We start from the raw sequence: 18,392 nt of genomic DNA, 5'->3' as shown, positions 1-18,392 counted from the left end.
TCTACCATTTTTCAATGAACCTGAAGCATTCCTGAATAGAAGGGATAGTTCACAATGAGCTAAGGATGTGTGAAGGAACTCAAGGGTGCTCTAATAAATCAAGAATAATGGATTGAGTTTCATAAATATTACTCAATTTCATAGGAGGTCCTAGCTCCATAGCTCCATAGCTCCTCAATCAATCAGGAGATACTTAGAGAAATAAACTTTATTTTAATTGTTTTCTGTAATTATCTATCTTTAATATTTTTGCCGAAAACATGTTGATCTAACCAAACAATGACTTTCAAGCCGGCCCAGACAAAAACCGTGCATTGTTTTACATTATCCTTTTTTACGCCATCGTTACAAAACTTAAAGCGAAAGGAGTTAAAAGTCTTATAAAACTGAATTTCGCTGTAAAACTTTGTAAAATAACAAAATAGGGCGCATAGTGGGAGAGCTTCAAACACAAGGTTTAACCATAATTTTCTGTTATTACATCATTCATTCTTTAGATTTAAAATGTTTTTCAATTCCTTCAAGAACAATAATCATATTTATAATGCACTTTAAGCAATAAAATTCGAACTGCAATAACAATGTTGATATGGTTCATTGTTTTTCCACCGTGCGCTGTGTCCGCGGAACATTTTCTCTTGTGGAGAAACACTACCACCCTGCAGTTAGTCGACGAAACGATAGAAAGTCGGAAACTTTGACCGTGTCCATGTACGCTCGGGTACAGCAGACAAAGCAAACCAACAACCGAATGCAACTCGATGCAGCCGGAGTGAAAGAAGACATTGGAAAGAGAACGAAATAAAGCCACTGCAACGTTCATTGGTCTCCTTTTCACAGTCACCCATACATACACCTCATGCCCATGTCTTCATGTCGTTGAACGGAAGCAGTCCCTTAAATCCCCCCCCCCCCCCCCAACCCTCTACCCCGTTTCCACTTCAGCAAAGCAACAGCTACCGCTCAGTGTGAATTCCAATCTCGATGCACTTTCCATCCTGCCGGCAACGTGCGGCGACGGCTAAGCAGGTTAAAGATGAATGCTACTGCTCGACTGCAACGCTACGTACGGTAAAATGGTTCACTCTAACCTCTAGCCGAACCGAACATACATACAAGCTTCGAGTTCTGAACACCGCAAGGATGAAAAGTTCGAACACTCTGCTGTTGGAGCGATGGATCTTGTTCCATCCCTGTACCGGTGTGTACGAGTACGAGCGAAATGTTCCCAGTTAGAAGATGGCAGCCAAAGTTCGTCCACCAGAAACGGCTTGGAAACGAACACGAACGGAATGGGAAAGTACCCATAACGCATGGTAGAGACCAAACCCAACCATCGTTCCCCCGGGGGTCCCGCTCGGGAATGGGAAAATGAAACTTACAGCACTGTGTAAGGACAGTAACTCCGGCCTGGGACAGGAAAATAGAAAGATGCGAGGGAAAATAATAAATCGAGCTTCGAAAGCAGGCGAGACATACGGTGGGCACATCCGCCGTAAGTAATGTCCCTGCAGGAAGAGCCAACACAGGGGTTTTTAGCAAAGGGGTGATAGTAAGGGGGGGGAGTGTTACCATCATATTAAAAGCAATAGCACTCTACTGGAGATGTGCAAAGTGAGTAAGAGTGAGATAGTGAGTTGAAACGTTGTATTAAACGAGTTTCGTTCACTCACCACGAGGAGTTTTGGCGACTCTTTTTTCACTTACTCACTCATGAGTGTAAGCATGTAGCCGTGGTGAGTCGAGTCGCAAAAAGAGTAAGAAACGTGAGTTAAAACGAAACCAAATAAAAATCTAAAAATTTGAAAATTTCTTAAGGCTATAGCCTTAGCTTTTTTTGAGTATTTTAGCAAAATTTTATAAATTGATTTATTTTCATTCCAATTGGTTGAAATAAGTTTCTTTTCACTCAAATAATGCTTTAATTAAAAAAAAGAATAAAAAATAAACAAAAAAATAAAAAAAAATCGAAAAATTTGAAAATCGCCTTATCAGAGACGGATCCCGACTCATTCACTCTGAGTTGACTCACTAAAAAGAGTTGTTATTCGCATCTCTACACTCTACAATGTCTAACTATCTGTTCTTATTTTCGAGTTTTTTTATTTCCTTTCTACTAGATTTTTTTTTATTCATAAAGAACGGCCTGGCCGTATTGCTAAGTTTCTACTAGATTCATGATAAATCTTTATATGTTTTTATATTTTGTTGCTATTTTAAATTGGTGTCACATTGTATTAATAATACCGTTTGTTAATTTAATTATTTTGTCTACTTCAATAAATACAATAACACCAAATTGTCTCAGCGCAAAAAAGGGTGACAGAATTAAATTTTAAAGCAAATATCTATCAAAGCACAGTCGCTACTGTACGTGCCGAGATTTGCGGGGGTTTGTGTGTTATTAATTCCAATAACAAAAACCTCTTCTAAATCATACGCAAATAAATAAACAAAAAAGCAAAACGCCCAACCATCGCTGGCCCCTAAAGCATGAACCATTCTCACGCGGAAGGGGGTTATTTCAAGCCCATCATCCACTCGACGGTTTACCGAAGGCAACAGAATGTGTTCCATCGAATATTCACTAAGCACATATATGCATATGTTTGCTTCCCTGTCCCTTTTTTCTCTCTCAAATCGCTTCTGCCAAACTTCTGCTTTCGAAACCCTCAAACACACACACACACGCACACAGAATGCCTGAATTGAACCATCTTTTGGGAAGGCTTAACTTCCTCCCCCTCTTTCAATATCATCCACCATTCGGTACGAAACTGCTCCTTCACAACGGGTCCTTCATAGAGCGGCTCGAATACGCTTCACACGCAGACAGGACCGGGACAACGAATTCGCAAAATAACAACACACAGTGTTGCACAGTGGCTCGACTGCTTTCTCACTGTTCAGGTGACAGCATGATAACAAAAGTTTTTTAAACCAAATCATACCCGGCCAGGGTTGGCGTTTTTTTTTGTAGGAGAACGTAGGGAAAACTGTACATATGTGAAAGCAATAGCACACATTCGCTTCAATTGCTGGTGGTTCCAACTTCACCTGTAAAAAAAAACCAACCCTCATATCAGACACCCAGCGTCAAGTACCAGGCACCTCCATCGCACGGTAGAGGGAGCTTTTTTCACAGTTTTCCTTTCGCAAACTGTGCTCTCGTGCAACGCGTTTCAAAACAGCGTTTCATTTCTTTATCACTCTTTCCAACATCCTTCAGCAATGCATCTATTCGCTCGTTCTAGCATCATTCCTTCGAATAAGCAACAAAAAGCGACTTCCTCTAAAGCTCTATGAGTGAGCTCCGTAAAAGCACCACACATTATCGTATCATGCAAAACTTTTCATTTCTGCTGCCTTTGCTCATACCCTTTGGCAACTGCTCAGCTGTTACCTTTGCTACCGCAGCATGGAACAAACCCGATTACACACCAAAGAGGATACTTTAGCGTGCGAGACAGAGAGAGAGAGAGAAAGAGAGAGAGATGCTAAATGGAAAAAAGCGACAACAGTGACGATGAATACGACTAGACTAACCACCTACGGCAACTGACTGCTGCTGCCGAACATCTACCAACCTGAACCGGTACGTCTCCACATTCCCAAGCAAAACCAGGGCGAAACCTCAGGACGGAAAGCAAATCGGTACGGGTATCCTTCTCGTTTTCGCATAACGAAATTCCTGACTCCTGTGCAGAACTCAACGTATCGTGTTGAGAAATTTGCTGCAATCTCGTACGGTAAAGATGCCAAAATGAGACAACAATACAAAGCCACACACAAGGGCAAGGAAATAGCAAGCGCACCGGCACCATTTCCATCTCCGCACGGTACGGTTTCGTGCTTCGGTGAGATGTGAAAGCTTCCACGTTTTGTACGACCGATAAAAACACATACACACATACATAGGATACGTAAAGTAGTACCGGATTCGGAAAACCACCAGGCTGGTCCGTTTTTGCCTAGACCTGCCCTTCAGCCCCCTGGTCACAAGCCGCTAGGCGTCGCTTTTGGGAAAAGCGAACAATTTTTGTTTGAATAAATTTTAAACTCCATCCTGTGCTCCACCCTTAACTCTCGCTACCGTTCTTGTCTGTGTGTGGCATCCAAACGAGAAGGAAACAAAACAAGAAGAAAAAAAAACACACACACACAAATGCACCAAAAAAGGTTCACCGTTTGAGTAGTTCGTTTTTCCGACTGATTTTCCACAACCCCCGCACACCGATCATCACGGAACAATGTGCACCGTGGTCTCGTTCGTTCATTCGTTCTGTAGAGGCGCTGGATGGTTTCAAGGGAGGCGAAAAGGGCGGTTTGTACGATGGTCTGATACCAACGATACGACCGTACACGTGACATGGGAAAACTGTCCTTCACAGCCCGGTGGATGGGATGGAAGGAATACAGACACGAACGGCACAGGACGGATGGTACATTTCAGATGAAAGTTGTATCTCGGTAGCGCACGGTGGGATCACATTTAGAGTTTTTTGGTTAAAATTCGTTTCATTGGGATCCGTTGTAAGTGAAAAATTTAATTTAAAAAAAAAAGAAAAAAAATTCTTGTTTCGAGATGATGAAAAATTTATTGTTATAGGAAAAAAATACATCCAAGCAACCAAAAAAATTATTTTTTGTTATAAATATATTACAGAAGTTGTATTCTGTATCTTCTATCAATTGGACAAAATTCATTTAAAAAATAAATAATTAAAAACACAAGTATTTGTCACCATGTTCTACAAACCAGAAACGCTTCCAATGTGCTCCACACTCTTCAATAATATACCATGTGTCCTTTACTTGCTCTGGCTTCAAACGGAACAAAATAAAAAAAACAACTCACACTCACAACCGATGCTGGAAACGTTGCTCTGTCTGTACTAGCAAAAGCTCTGCCAATGGAGCAACACGGTAGCGATCGTACGAACAGAACGTTGAAGGGGAAAATCCTTACCCCCTGTCTGTTCTAATCCTTCAACCAGGACGAAACAACCCTTTCACTCGCACACACACTCTCTTTTTCAACCACAAACACGTTAACATCGTTCATATGTGGCTAAAAGCGTAAAAAAACCGGATATCATGGCAAAAGTGTTCGCCCTCCAAAGTCGCAATGAGGAAACTTCGGGAAAAGGCAAGCAAAGCGGCAACTACAAACAAACACACAAACACACCGAGATGCAGGAAACAAATCTGGTAAATAAAATCGGGATGAGAAACGTTTAGAAGCAAACTTGTAACATTGTAACATTTATCTCTACCAGTGTGCAAGTCGGTTTACCTTACTAGCTACATACCGAAAACTGATGAAAATAAGTCTTAAGTAAAGCATTGTTTAAAATTCTGCTGTTTTGCTTGTCACAGGATCCTGGTCACGGCACCAAATCCTATCCCTTCTCTCTCGCTCTTTTATTTTGCGAAAGGCCAGAATACACAAAATTGCTTCAAATAATTTGTTTCTGTTCCTTCGATGCCAATTATTTCCACTTAGCATACTTTTTATCGTGTTTTCAATTCTAACAAAACCCTCAAACCACCATCAACCAGATCACAAAGATAGCAGCACCGGCGATCAGGCTGTGTTGGTACAATTCGAAGAAAATTAGTTACCATTTTTCGGTCTTTCATTCTTCACCACACACACAAAACAGCATCTCCTTATCCCTGCTGTCAGCAACCATTCCTACGCCTGCCAACAAAGCTTCACGCAATCTACGACAGATTGAATACATTTTGCTTCCCTACTAATCACTAACAGTTTATCAAAACCCTTCCCGCCGGATGGTTTCGCATCACGACCTTCCAACTTTGCCGGTTTTTCATCACCTTTGCCGGTCGTATGCCGGTATGGTGGTAGGCATACCCGGGAGGCCAAATTTAATCTTCTCACTCTTCACTCAATCCCATCAATTTCAGCGAGTGCGCGATCGCCCGCGGGCTAAGTCAGTAAGTTTCGGGTGAGGCTTTATAGCGGCGTAAAATCGACGCATAAGCTTCGTTCGTTGCTGAATCCTGTTCGCTGGGAAATACTTTCCCCTCACTCTACTATCACGTTCTAACCATCTCAGTCTCTCTCTCTCTCTTTCTTTATTCCGATACCTTTCTATTCTCCTTCTCGACAAGCAAACGTTCTACTCGATTATTAGAAGATATAATAAATAAAAACCGATTTGCGAACGGAAGCGAAACGGCGAAGGATGTTGTGGGTTGGAATGTGTGCGGTCCACAAAACAACCAACCATCGGGAAAAGTCAAGTAGCCCCGGATACGGAAAAACACCGACCGAATGTCAACCGAACGATGATGGTATTATGAGCGTCAAGAGTGGCAGCAGAAGATTGGTGCAAACGTGCCAAAGCCAAAAAGTGGCCTGCGGGTGAATGATGAAAAGTCTGTGCGGAAGGGCGAAGAAACTTTGAGGATGGAAAAAAGCGCGTAGATAAATATGCTCTAGCGTTTGGGTTTTGGCTTACGCGGCTTCGTACGAAGAATAAATTCCAAAACCGAAGCAAAGAGCCATTCCTTACAAACGCGTTTGTTCCATGGGGTGTAGTTGCCGTTGGAGGTGCTGGCAGTGCTCCACTGGTAGCTCCACTCCGAGCTTCTATCCGACAATGTTACATGGCCAGCATAATCAGTACCACCAACACCGTTTCAATCTGCTCAACAACAACCCAAGGATCTTTTCCTGCTCACATTCCACGTACAGCCTTTTTTCTGTAACAATTCCAACAGACGAACAGAAAGGAAAGAGATATCCCTTGATAGACGCCCTATCTCACTTATCTTGGTGCTCGTAGACCAGTAAACTGACTGTTGCTTTTCCTACCAAGCGGGACAGCAAGCAGTTGTGCTGGAAAGTGTTTGGAAAAGTAACTATAATTATATTTTTTGCTAAAACTTTTATATTTTCCAAAGCAAAGCTTACTTCATCCGGAATTGAGAAGAAAAAAATTGTTACCAGAAGTGGAAGTTTTTTACTTTTAAAATAATTATCCTTTATTATATGTGATATTACTGTATATGTATATGCTTAACCCAAAATTTATATTATAAATTCATATCCTTGAATTTCAAATGAACCCACCAGGACACGAAGATTGTCCCGATACATTACAAACACATCGCTGCTTACATTCTCTTACAAAATCACGCGTTGGTAGAGAAATTTGCAACCTCAGTAGAACCGAGATCTACCGAGTAAATGGAGAAATTTCCACACATACACAAACAGAACCGCAATTTCCACATCCCTTTGCACATGGTGATGAGTTTTCGCCCATGAAGCCCAGGGTCCGTTTTATTGTTTCCTTTCACGTTGCCCATTGTTGCTTCCGGATGATGATCCGCTTTTCGCCGTTTCGTCGCCGTGAGCTACTTTCACTCTCACGTAGTTCCTCGCTCTTCTAACGCCCTGGTCGGGTCGGAAACGATGGAACCCCCCCGTTTCAACGGGACGATTTATATGCTCATAAAATGGTAGCGAATCGTGACCAAACCCAGAAGGGACAAATATACACATTCACAGATCCACGCACTGGATGCTCGGGATTCGGGTTGTGGAATGGATGATATCTGACGGCATCAACGGTATCCACTTGCAAATTGATTAGGTAAATAGTAAGTGACGATTAGAGGGGAAATGGAACGAACCAGATCCTTGGGCAATGGGGATAACTGAGACGGCACGAGTGGGCAGAAAATAGATACAGGAGATAAACATCTAACAGGCCACCAGGGCTCGGGAAATAGACATCGAGACCGTGAGCATCTTTTCCTTCGGAATGGTTCCATCAGACGCAACATAACAGAGATCCTGCTTTGACAACGACTAACATGTACATCCACCATTAACTCTCCAAGAACAGTGTTCTATGGAACTCGTCTCATAACTTCAACAAAATAATTTGATATAAATTTACGTGTAACTAGCAAGAAGTGCCTAAGACACTCTACATAAAGATGCCCAATGTATAGCTGAAACATTTGTATAAACAATCTCCAATTTTTTAATCAGTATCGGCTTAACTAACAATAAAAACCGCCTCTCGCTTCGTTGCGCAATAGACTGCACCAGTAAGGTAAGGCTTCGTTGGTGCAATATTTAATCAACTGCAAGATTTCCACACTGGCTTCCAACCGCGAGAAGCTTTAAAACTACCTGTAATGCGACGTACCAGTCTGCAGACATAGGTTGTTGGTGGAACGAGTGTCAAACGAAATGGAAGCGCTAAGATACATTTTCTGGGTGTTCTGTCTCGTACAGGTAGGCAGGTACCTGAAGAAGTTGCCGTTTCGCTATTCCTACTCTCCAACGTCACTTTCACTTGCAGATCATCACCGTCAATGGAAAACCGGACTTTGCTACTAGCTTCCAGTTCTCCGCAACGACTCGCATCGGCCGACTTTCAAATGATATATCAACCTACTTTGCCTCCATGGACGATAACTTACACTTCATGCTGTCTGGTTCAATACCCGATAGCGAAACACAACGCCAGCTGCTGGCAGGATTTAGCGAAGATTTCGGAGTTAGAGGACGAGCCGTGACAGATCAGTTGGCAGCGTCAGCTAGCAGCATGTCCAGTATGGGCACAACGTTGGGCATGGTCCTAACGGCATACAACCAATTAGTCGTCTATTTCAATAGCAACGCTAATAACTTCCTTGGGCTTACTAATATAGAAGTGGGATCGTACGCAGCAAGGGAGTTTTTTAACGGTTTGGTACGTCTCGTAACGAGCCTGCCGGCAGTGAGAGTGGCTGTACAAATGTTGCAGGCTAGTCTCCAGAATGCCACTACAGAGGAGGATGTTTCAAGGGATGTGTTGCGTTCGTTGATCAGAGCACTGCAACAATTAAAGGCACATCTCCCACTGCTGGTCTACACGTTCCAGCGGATCGGTGTTAACATTCAAACCGCGGACAGCTATATGGTACTCTTCAATCAGGACCTGCAGACACTTTCCAGTGACTTTATGGACGAAGTGGTTGCCTTCAGTGGGCAGCTAGCCGCATTCGAAACCGCAGTTGGGGTGACGTTTGTATCGGTCGAGGAAATGTTTGATAATGCTGGTACTCAGCTCGACACTGAACTAACGGGTGACGTAGAAAGCCAGACCAACTTTATGCAGTTACAAACCGAGCTAAAAACCTTTACGAGCGACAGGTCGATGTTTCTTCAGGGCATGGGAGAAGCCATGCTGCTCGTGAGCACGAACTACCAGCAGACGGTGGAGTACGCAGTTACCAATACGTACTACGTCGATGGCTCTTACACATTGGACTTTTTAGCCTTAGAGCTAGTAATGCATCTAATCACATCTGGCGTCTATGATAGACTGTGCTACAACAAATATGCTGCCCTCGTGGCCGATCTGCCCACCTTGGGCCGTATTCGGTTAAGCGAGTGCTTCCATACAGAGCTCCCACGGTTACGGAAGCTGCAGAAGCTGATCCAAACGTATGCTCTGATGGTGTCGTATGACGTCGAGGATCTCTTGCTCAATCTAAAACCCTGTCGAAGTGAATATGCGGCAAGTGATTGTTTGTCGGTGGTAAGTGCTCACATCTAACCAACCAAATAGAGTATTCCATCCTAACATTCTGGGTTTTCCCTTGTAATTACAGATCGCTGCGTTCTATCCCCAACTGTATGCAGCACGCGCCAGTGATAGTGCGGCTAAAACTGAAAACTTCTTCACATCTGCATTAAGTGCCAGCTTGAACAGAATCGGGCTCTGTTTCACCAGGACGAATTTCTTTACATTCCAAAACCTCGTGCCTTCTCTTGAGCAGGGCATGAGAAGCTGCCCCAGGTTATCTTAATGCTTGAAGAATTTGTCGAATTGATTGCAATATCAGAACGAATTAATAAACTGCCGCTTTTATATTTTGATACCATATTGGTTAACGTTTAACTGTGATTGTTGTTTAGCAAACATTTGAAAAATTTGTCTAAAAGCTGTAAGACGTTTAGAGATACTTCACTAAAAGGATTGGAAAATCATGTCCGGGTGTTGCCGATCTTTACCTACCTTTTTGCTCCTCTGACAGTTTAGCCTTTGTTGTCAAATATTACGATTCAGATGTACGGTTGATTGATAGAATTACTCTAGTTCGTCGTCCTACTGGTTCTTTTAGATACACCTTATCTATGACATCTGCAAAAAAGAGAATAGAGGTTTGAATTAATCGCCCATCTGATTTTAATGGGTTAGTGTAACATGATTGTCCTCGAAGAAGATCTCTAGATTTCTGGAAGTGATGCAACAGCAAAAATGTGAAACAATACCCAATATTCTTCATGTGTATACAATATCTTGCATGTGTTATTGAGAATTCTGAAAAGCGAAAAACTGGTGAGCGAGGAACTAGTTCTGCGTTGGTCTCTTTTGACATGTTTTAAGAGAACACAACTTCCTGTTGATCAAGAACTTCCTGTATTACGAGCTGGATTCTCTCGTAATATAAAATTCTTAGAGCTCTATTTTATTAAATCTAAGAAAGTGAAACTCTAGTAGCGCATTTTTATGCCAAAAAATCTGTCTTTATTTATAATAGTTTTAAAAAATAGATCAATGCACTACTTAGAACATAGTAGAGTCCAATAAGTGTGGTCCTACCTCCCTGCACGTTTCAATATCGCTCGTTAGCTGTTGAAGGTTTACGAAAAGCACTGTGACGCTTGTTTGGAACGCACATAGCTGCAAACGATCGTAGCTGGCATTCGTTTCGGTGAGCGAAAACTTCTCGATTACGTCCAGCTTTTCTTCCAAATGTGTCGCAAGATGCCCGTACAGCTCTGCCATCTCGGAAACACATAGGCTCTGCTCGTGAAGCATTGTGCAGAGCTGCAGATGCTCCACGACATCCTCCACGTCGTACACGAGCGTCGTGAACATGTTGACCAGGCTGTTCTGCAGCGAACTTAAGCGTGTCAACTCATGGCGGAAGCAAACGCTAAATCCATGCGTTAGGCGTGGTATTAGCTGCTCCACCAGCTTGGCAAACTTGTTGAAGCAGTACAGCGAGTATGGCCGACTTATGATGGTCAAATCGGCAAGTAATACACCGAGGTCATAAATATCGTTGTACTTATCTTCTATCTCCTCCACAAAGACGCTGTCTGTTGCTAGGTGGTAAAAATGTCGCCTAACTGCCGCCATAACTCGATCAAATTCGGTCGTCGTCAAATCCACTGCCGATTCAACAGCTGTTTGGAGTGGACATTCTTCACTGGAGGAATCACACAACGTTTGAAGCAGAGGTGCAACAGACATTCCTAGATCGTTGACTTCTTGTCTGGAGCAACTGGCCACATGTAAGGTTGCATTCGTCAACAGCCCAACCTGACGCTGGAAGCGCCGCACTTCGTTTATTATCATATTTTCTCCAGATTGCAAACTCCTCGAAAGGCGCCGAAGAAACGCATCCGCCTCCCGAATGTTCCTACTTGTGGAGCTGATCGTGTAGTTCAGTGGGAGTACGTTCGCTCGTAAGACATATACGGCACGGTTTAACAGAAACACAAACACAGAATCTATACTTGTTGGATCGTTGGACGTTTGAATGGCAGCGATGAGTTGTATCACAGCACCGTACAGATTCTGCACGGAGTGAAAGATGGTGGTAAAGGAATCCTGCAGCTGTGCTCTTATTGGCTGTCCCACAAGGTTGTAGATTTCCGTGACTATTCCCGCTATCTGACCCTCTTGCAGGGTTTGGAGCTGGGCCAGGGAATGGATTACCAATTCAAAAGTGCCACTCACGCTACTATTGCTTCTGGTGGCGGTGTTCAATGCGGATGCAAAAACCGTCCCAATAGACGTCAGGTTTTGCGCAAGGAATGAGAACTGATCGCGTAAAAATGTCAGCTTATCATAGGACGAAACGAGCTCAAAGTTCATATGCTCTGTTAGCTCTGCAAACCGCTGCTCGATACGGTAGGCCGCGCCTTGAACAACCACACTCCCACGGATTGAGACATCAACTCCAAAGTCCGGTACGGCTCCAACATACGCATGCTGATGGAGAAAGAGACACCTGTCAGTATTAAAAATAGGTTCTTATGTGTATTATAGCACCAACCTGCAGTACGCACACGGCAAACACCAACAGTCCGTTGACTTGAACCATGATCATCAACTCACCACGATCGAGTATGAGCAACTAACTGCAGTAGGCTGCAGTAGCCATGCTTTTCTCCTATTTTTAAGATATCTGTTAAGCCCCATCATGGTGCACATGGTTTGTACAGACGTGATTAAGCAAGTTTCATTTACCCAACTGACGCCTCCCGATGGGGATAGTTCAATTCTACACAAATATTTGCTGAACTGGAAATAGGGCAAACAATCACATTCGTAGCAGCAATCATATTTCCTCATCTCAAACCGTTTTCTATTCAAGTGATCATTTATTGAATATCGTAGCATATTGTTAAACAACAAAAGAGCACATGGAAAAAAAAGGTTGGAAAATGCTAAAGACGTCTCAATCGTGTAAAATCTTCCTTCATTAATTACACACAGCCATTAGATTGGACATTAGTAGCTTTCGCTTACCGTAAGAAAGTACCGGCAACTTTTGATTATTTTCCTATGAAGATCCACCCACCCATAATATCACCATTTCACAATCCATACTGAGATGAAACTCTTACAATTGTTTTCAAGCCAACAAGTGTTGTGCCGCCGATGCCGGCATCTTTATTGCATTCTACTTGCTTACCACGAGACCCTACACTTGCAGTGCAGCACATTTTAGTAAAAACACCCACGCTAGGTTTGCAAATGAATTATAGTGCCATCATAAATAGCAATGTTTAGTCTGGTGCGTAAAGCAATACAGTTCCCGGGCGCCCTTGGATCGCCGGGGTGAGAAAACAACAAGTTTCCAGCTTCGTTTTTCGGGACACTTTAATTGCGTTTCGGCATTGTGAAAATGGCGGCATCGAAAGTGTCTGCGTGTGTATGTCTGAGGGTAGTCGTGTGGAATCATACTACAACGGGAAGGTAGTAACGTTGGATCCCCTTCATCGGTGGTTCGGAAAACCACGCTGGTAATGAGTTGTGATGGTTTAAAAATAAATGCGATTTGTTTACATCGATACTGTTGAAGATGGTAGTGATGAGGCAACCACCACCAAGGACTCGACTTTGTATTTTACAGCTTCTTTTTTCTCACTGTTAGACAAATTCCGTAACGGTAACGATAACGGTGCCGAAAAAAAAACTTGAGGCGAATTAAGCAATCTTTAATTGCTTTAGTTTTCTAATACAATATTCGTTAATAATAAAAACTTTTTAGTAAAATTTTATATTTTTAGGTAAATTTTGTAAGCGATTTTTTTTTTATTTTTAATTTTTTTTTTGTTGAAAGTGTAACTCATTGATTACTGTATCGCTTCATACTCATGCTGCAATGTATATCACACCCATATCAGCTGCAGTGATCACAGCTTCATGAACCGTAACCAACGTGAAAAATTAATATTTAAACAGTTGGTTCCGTTTCGGTCCACTCCCTGTCGCTTTCGTCATGACTCCTTTTCACACCATGCTCATTACTACGGACGAACATTAAAAAAAAAAAAAATTCACACGCACATCCGGAACGATCTCGTTTCGCTTTCCCCCCCCCCCCCCCCCCCCCCTCGCTTTTGTATGTTGTTATTATGTAACGCCATGGTGGTTGAAAAGTAATCTTACGGCCAACCTGTAACGATTCGCCAATAATTTTACCTCTCATTCGGGTTTTTACCCTCCAAGCAGGAATGATGGTAATGATTTATTATACCTCAGGGGAACTTCCCTAGCTTCCGGGGGGAAAAAATCCTTTGTAAAGTGGTTTACCTCTCCTGGAAAAGCATTCTTGTCCTGTGTTTTAGACGAGTCTTCGTTTTGGGGATACCCCACAGAGTGTGGGGTAGGAAACGTTTATACATGTTTCTCCGGTTGAATGGGTTATGAAGTGTTCTTGGTAGAAAATCAACTCCAGACAAGGACAAAAAATCATCATTAGGTAGCACCATTTCCTAACCTGATCTTAGCCATTTTGCAACAGTGTCTGTATTGATTTTTCTCACACAAAACCGATTCCGAACTCGTACTCGAACTCTCGTGGAATACGAAACAAAAGAGTGAAGATGCCACTTTTGCCACGGTTGAATCGGGCAGGACGATACCGAAGCTTGAAAATTCATTTTCCTGCTACCCTGGTACGGTGGTCGAAACGATTGAGGGAAAGTTCTCTCCCACTTTCGTGCTGAGCCACACTGGTGTATTTTCTCCTCTTCGCAATCGTATCATGACGAGCACTCGGTGAGTTGCTCGGTTTAATGGAGAGGTGGCAAATGTACAGCTGGAGCTATTCAAGTTTTTGCTAAATTGGGGAAAATGAATCTCGTCTTACGATGACCTGAGGAGTGATATTCTTCTAAGGAACTGGAGAAATGCTTGTCTTATTATTTTTTTATCGAACTCCTCAAACCCGTAGAAGACGTAGTTGAGATTAATAATTTAAAATCATATTATTCAAAGCATTTGGGAAATACTACTTTTTGATCAGTAATCGCATATTTAAGAGGCAAAATTTTTAGAAATATATGTGATATTTCCTTGGTATTTTGTATATACTTATTTCGTATATATAAAAAACTTTGACTGCACGAAGCTGTATGTTTCGCTGACTAATTTCCATGCTTCCTACTACGTGTACACATAAATTGTAAACATATTATTCCAACATTGACGTGTAGGCTCTTGAGAAATTATCTTCAACCGTTTTCCCGTAAGCTATCGAACCATTCCCACGGTCTTAGCACGAAATTAATTACCAACGGCATCGGATCGAACGCTTTGATTTCCCACCCTTACCCTTCACGGTGCGGTAATGGGGACGCTGGAAGGGCAATAGTTTCTCGAAGCTTTCATTCTTGGTGCGATTTCCTGCAAAAGTTCACCAAACAAACGCCAGCGTATCCAGTATCTTCACCTTTCTGCCCGGTAGATTGGGACGCACTGGAACACAGGAATCTTATCAGTCGGCTGGCCTGTCAGCGTATGTACTACAGCCATTAATACCACTGTCGCACGTCCTAGCGTGTGGGAGCATGTATCCTGAATTCCGAGTTGCATCCATGTACACGCTGGTCACCACGCTAGAGGCCACCACACGAACGGTACACATTCCACGGTTATGTCCTACGCTCCGGGACCGTGGAGCAATACGATCCGTGAAGCAAATCAGAAGTTATCAAGTATTCAGACCAGAACGATGGCACGATGGGGTTGGGCAGTAGCGTTCGCTTTAGTTCGACAACATCTAGCCCTGCAAAATGCCATGCTAGCAAACAGATGCAGATTCCGCTCACAGCTAGAAGAAGTTATCTTGGAAACTCAAGAAACCGTTTGCCTTCCCTCTTCGGGGGAACCGCATCCCGGAACAGTAGTTTCCAACTGCATCGTACACTTGATTCGAGACGTTCGATGTTGTGCATAGTTTCGTACACAACTCCGAACTCTTTCCCATGCCGTACGCCGGTTCCACACACGGGGGATTCGGTTCCAGATCAGCATACGAAAGCCTCGAACGATGAGCCCGAACCTAGCCGACTCATAAACTTCTCATGGACAAGTTCGAAGAATTCAAGAATTTCAAACCAATCCGCAAGACCTTCTCACCGTCTTCGATACATTCGAGGGCTCGAATGAAAACCCGTTTTACCCGTTTTTCCTTCTCTATGTACGTAATCGAGATACTGCTAGCCAAACCCTTACTCATCTCGTACTAGCGTGCATTCTAAGATGACCGAAAGGCTAGCTGCAGATATATGCATCTTAGCAAAAGGAGTTGAAATAGACACCCCAGCAATGTCTCGCCCTCCACACACACAAATATCCGAACGTCTTCATCAAGGGAGAAAGTGTACAGAACTCCTTTCTTCACTCCTGTGCGGAAGTTGCCAGGAAAGGAGGACCGAACAATTACTTCCGTATCCGGCAGAGGAATTCACCGACGGCGCTAGAAGCAGGCAAGTTTATTATTACGGCTGTAATTAAATAAATCCCCCGCACTAGCGACGAAGGCTTGCAGCGGGGAATTTAAGTCAAAACTTTATCCTCTCTAATAGAGGGCTACCAGTAAGTCAGCGTCTCTTAAAACACAAGACCATTTGAAGATATAAGTTATATTAGTTTCTTCACACCAAGTCGCTTCCAAAGACCAAAGACTACAAAAAAAACACAAGTACATATCTTACTTAGTTGCTTCGTTTCATCACATTTGACTAAAAAACACAATTTGTTTCCGCCCGGGTTCGAACCGGGGACCTTCTGCGTGTGAAGCAGACGTGATAACCGCTACACTACGGAAACGAATTGAAAGCCGAGTGGTTGGATGAGAAACGGTTTTAATGTGGTGTTTATTCTACTCTTCCCTTCACATTCACTATCTTGTTTCGCTTATCAGTTTCTCTTGACAAATTAATGCTAAATGAAACGATTAATGGTTTTAGATTACTGCCTTGAAGCATACATAATTAAACGAGTAGTTCGAGAGAGCAGTTTATTTCTGGGATCTTTTTCCCATGTCTCTGTGACGTAGTGTTTTAAACTGGATGTAAGGTCATTGTGGAGATTCTACGAGTAGAGTAACTTATTTGCCATTTTTATCAAGCTGTAAGTAAAGTGTAAGTCAAGGACCGAATTTACGTTTGAGTAGCCTGAGAGTATGAGATTAATCAGCTTCAACAAACATTCACATTCGAAAGTCAAACAATGCTTATACACCCGCCGCTAAACGGATTGTGTACGACATAATCAGTGAGCGTTGATTGATAACGATAAGAAACTGTAGCGAAACATACTAATTACCATCGATTTCGCTATTTAACGCTTCGCAAGCTCTTCTCCTGCATGTACACCTACCTTCAGTGCAGATCAAGCTCCTTGGAGGCCCTAGGAGAAATAATTATTGGGGGACCCTCTCAATACAAACTTTCTTAAGGCCTTAGCTTGTTTTTGATTAATGTAGCAAAATTTTATAAATTGATTTATTTTAATGCCAATTGGTTGAAATAAGTTTCTTTTCACTCAAATAATGCTTTAAGTAAAACAAGAATAAAAAAATCTAAAAAATTGAAAATTTACTAAGGCTCATTTTTGCACCAAGTTTGGCCTATAACTCGGTCGGTATCCAACGGATCGCCAATCTTTAACTTGTGGTCGATAGATGGCACCAATGGCCACATTTTCTTCTTGGACGGCCATGCCCTCAGATGTCTGTGCCGGAAGTTATTCGAGGAACCAAGTTCCATACCCTGTTTGAGAAAATGTAAAATTTCCCTCATTTTTGAGCAATTTGGCAAAATTTATAAATGTGATATATTTAAATGCGAATTTTTTGCAATAAGTTTCTTTTCACTCAAATAATGCTTTAAATTAAAAAAAGAATAAAAAATCAGAAAAAAATTTTAAAAAAATTTTCAACTCGAAAATTTCATAAGGCTTACCCCTTACGATTTTTTTAGGGAAATTTAGCAAAAATTTTAAACTCGATAAATTTTAATACGAATTCGTGCAATAAGTTTCTCTTCACTTAAATAATGCTTTAAATTGAGAAAAAGATAAAAAATAACAAACAAAAAATTATAATTATATTCTCATACCTAACGAACGTTCAGCGAAAATTTCATACAAATCGGTTCAGCCGTTTAAGAGGAGTTTGCACACTAACACCGCGACACGAGAATTTTTTATATATAGAACATATAGATTGTAGATTATTACAGTATTTAATATTTAATTTATTTACGACATTTTGTGTGGTTGAGTGGTTTACTTACCCGTGTAAACGATGCGCACAAACGCAGAACACTTTACTTTCATAAACCACAGGAAAATATTTACTTTGGAAGACAAAAGTGCTTCTTCGCGGCACCTTCTTTCACTTTCACTTTCAAACACACTCAACACCTTAGGCACATTTAAAACACCACGCTCGTCTACATTGGTAACATTTTTAATACATGATTTTATGCAATAAGCGAAAAGCTCACTGAGAAGAGGACATCACTTTTTAGCACCTAAAAAAAACCAACACTTGCATTTTTTTTTCTTTGCACAAAGGCACCTACACACTTGAATGCATTTTGGCACATTTTAAACACCACACTTGCCTAAAATGGCCACATTTTTTAATACACGAATTAACGCAATAAGCTCATTAAAATTAGATATCACTTTTTTCACCTAAAACCAACCAACACTTCCTTTTTTTCTCTGCACAATGCAAAGAACACAGCCGCCTGTTACATGTAGCGAAATTTTTTTTTATTAGTTCCAAATTTTATTAAATAGCCGAAACCAGCACGG

At 42.0% G+C, this 18,392-nt stretch overlaps 1 protein-coding gene and 1 non-coding gene across 3 annotated transcripts in view; both read right to left on the bottom strand.

Annotated features, from left to right (window-relative positions):
• Positions 1-18,392, bottom strand: part of LOC125771274 (zinc finger MIZ domain-containing protein 1) — a 181,453-nt gene that overhangs the window by 162,208 nt on the left and 853 nt on the right. For both annotated transcript variants that reach the window (XM_049441721.1, XM_049441724.1), the window contains exons 2-3: positions 17,864-18,022; positions 10,053-10,178 (exon numbers count right to left, since the gene is read on the bottom strand). The gene's annotated coding sequence lies outside the window, so the exon portion shown is untranslated. The remainder of the gene's footprint in view (positions 1-10,052; positions 10,179-17,863; positions 18,023-18,392) is intronic.
• Positions 16,322-16,394, bottom strand: Trnav-cac (transfer RNA valine (anticodon CAC)). The gene has a single exon. It is a non-coding gene; the product is annotated as a tRNA-Val (tRNA).

Source organism: Anopheles funestus, chromosome 3RL (genome assembly GCF_943734845.2).
Source record: "Anopheles funestus chromosome 3RL, idAnoFuneDA-416_04, whole genome shotgun sequence".
NCBI lineage: Eukaryota > Metazoa > Arthropoda > Insecta > Diptera > Culicidae > Anopheles > Anopheles funestus.
This window is presented reverse-complemented; position numbering and strand designations above follow the sequence as displayed.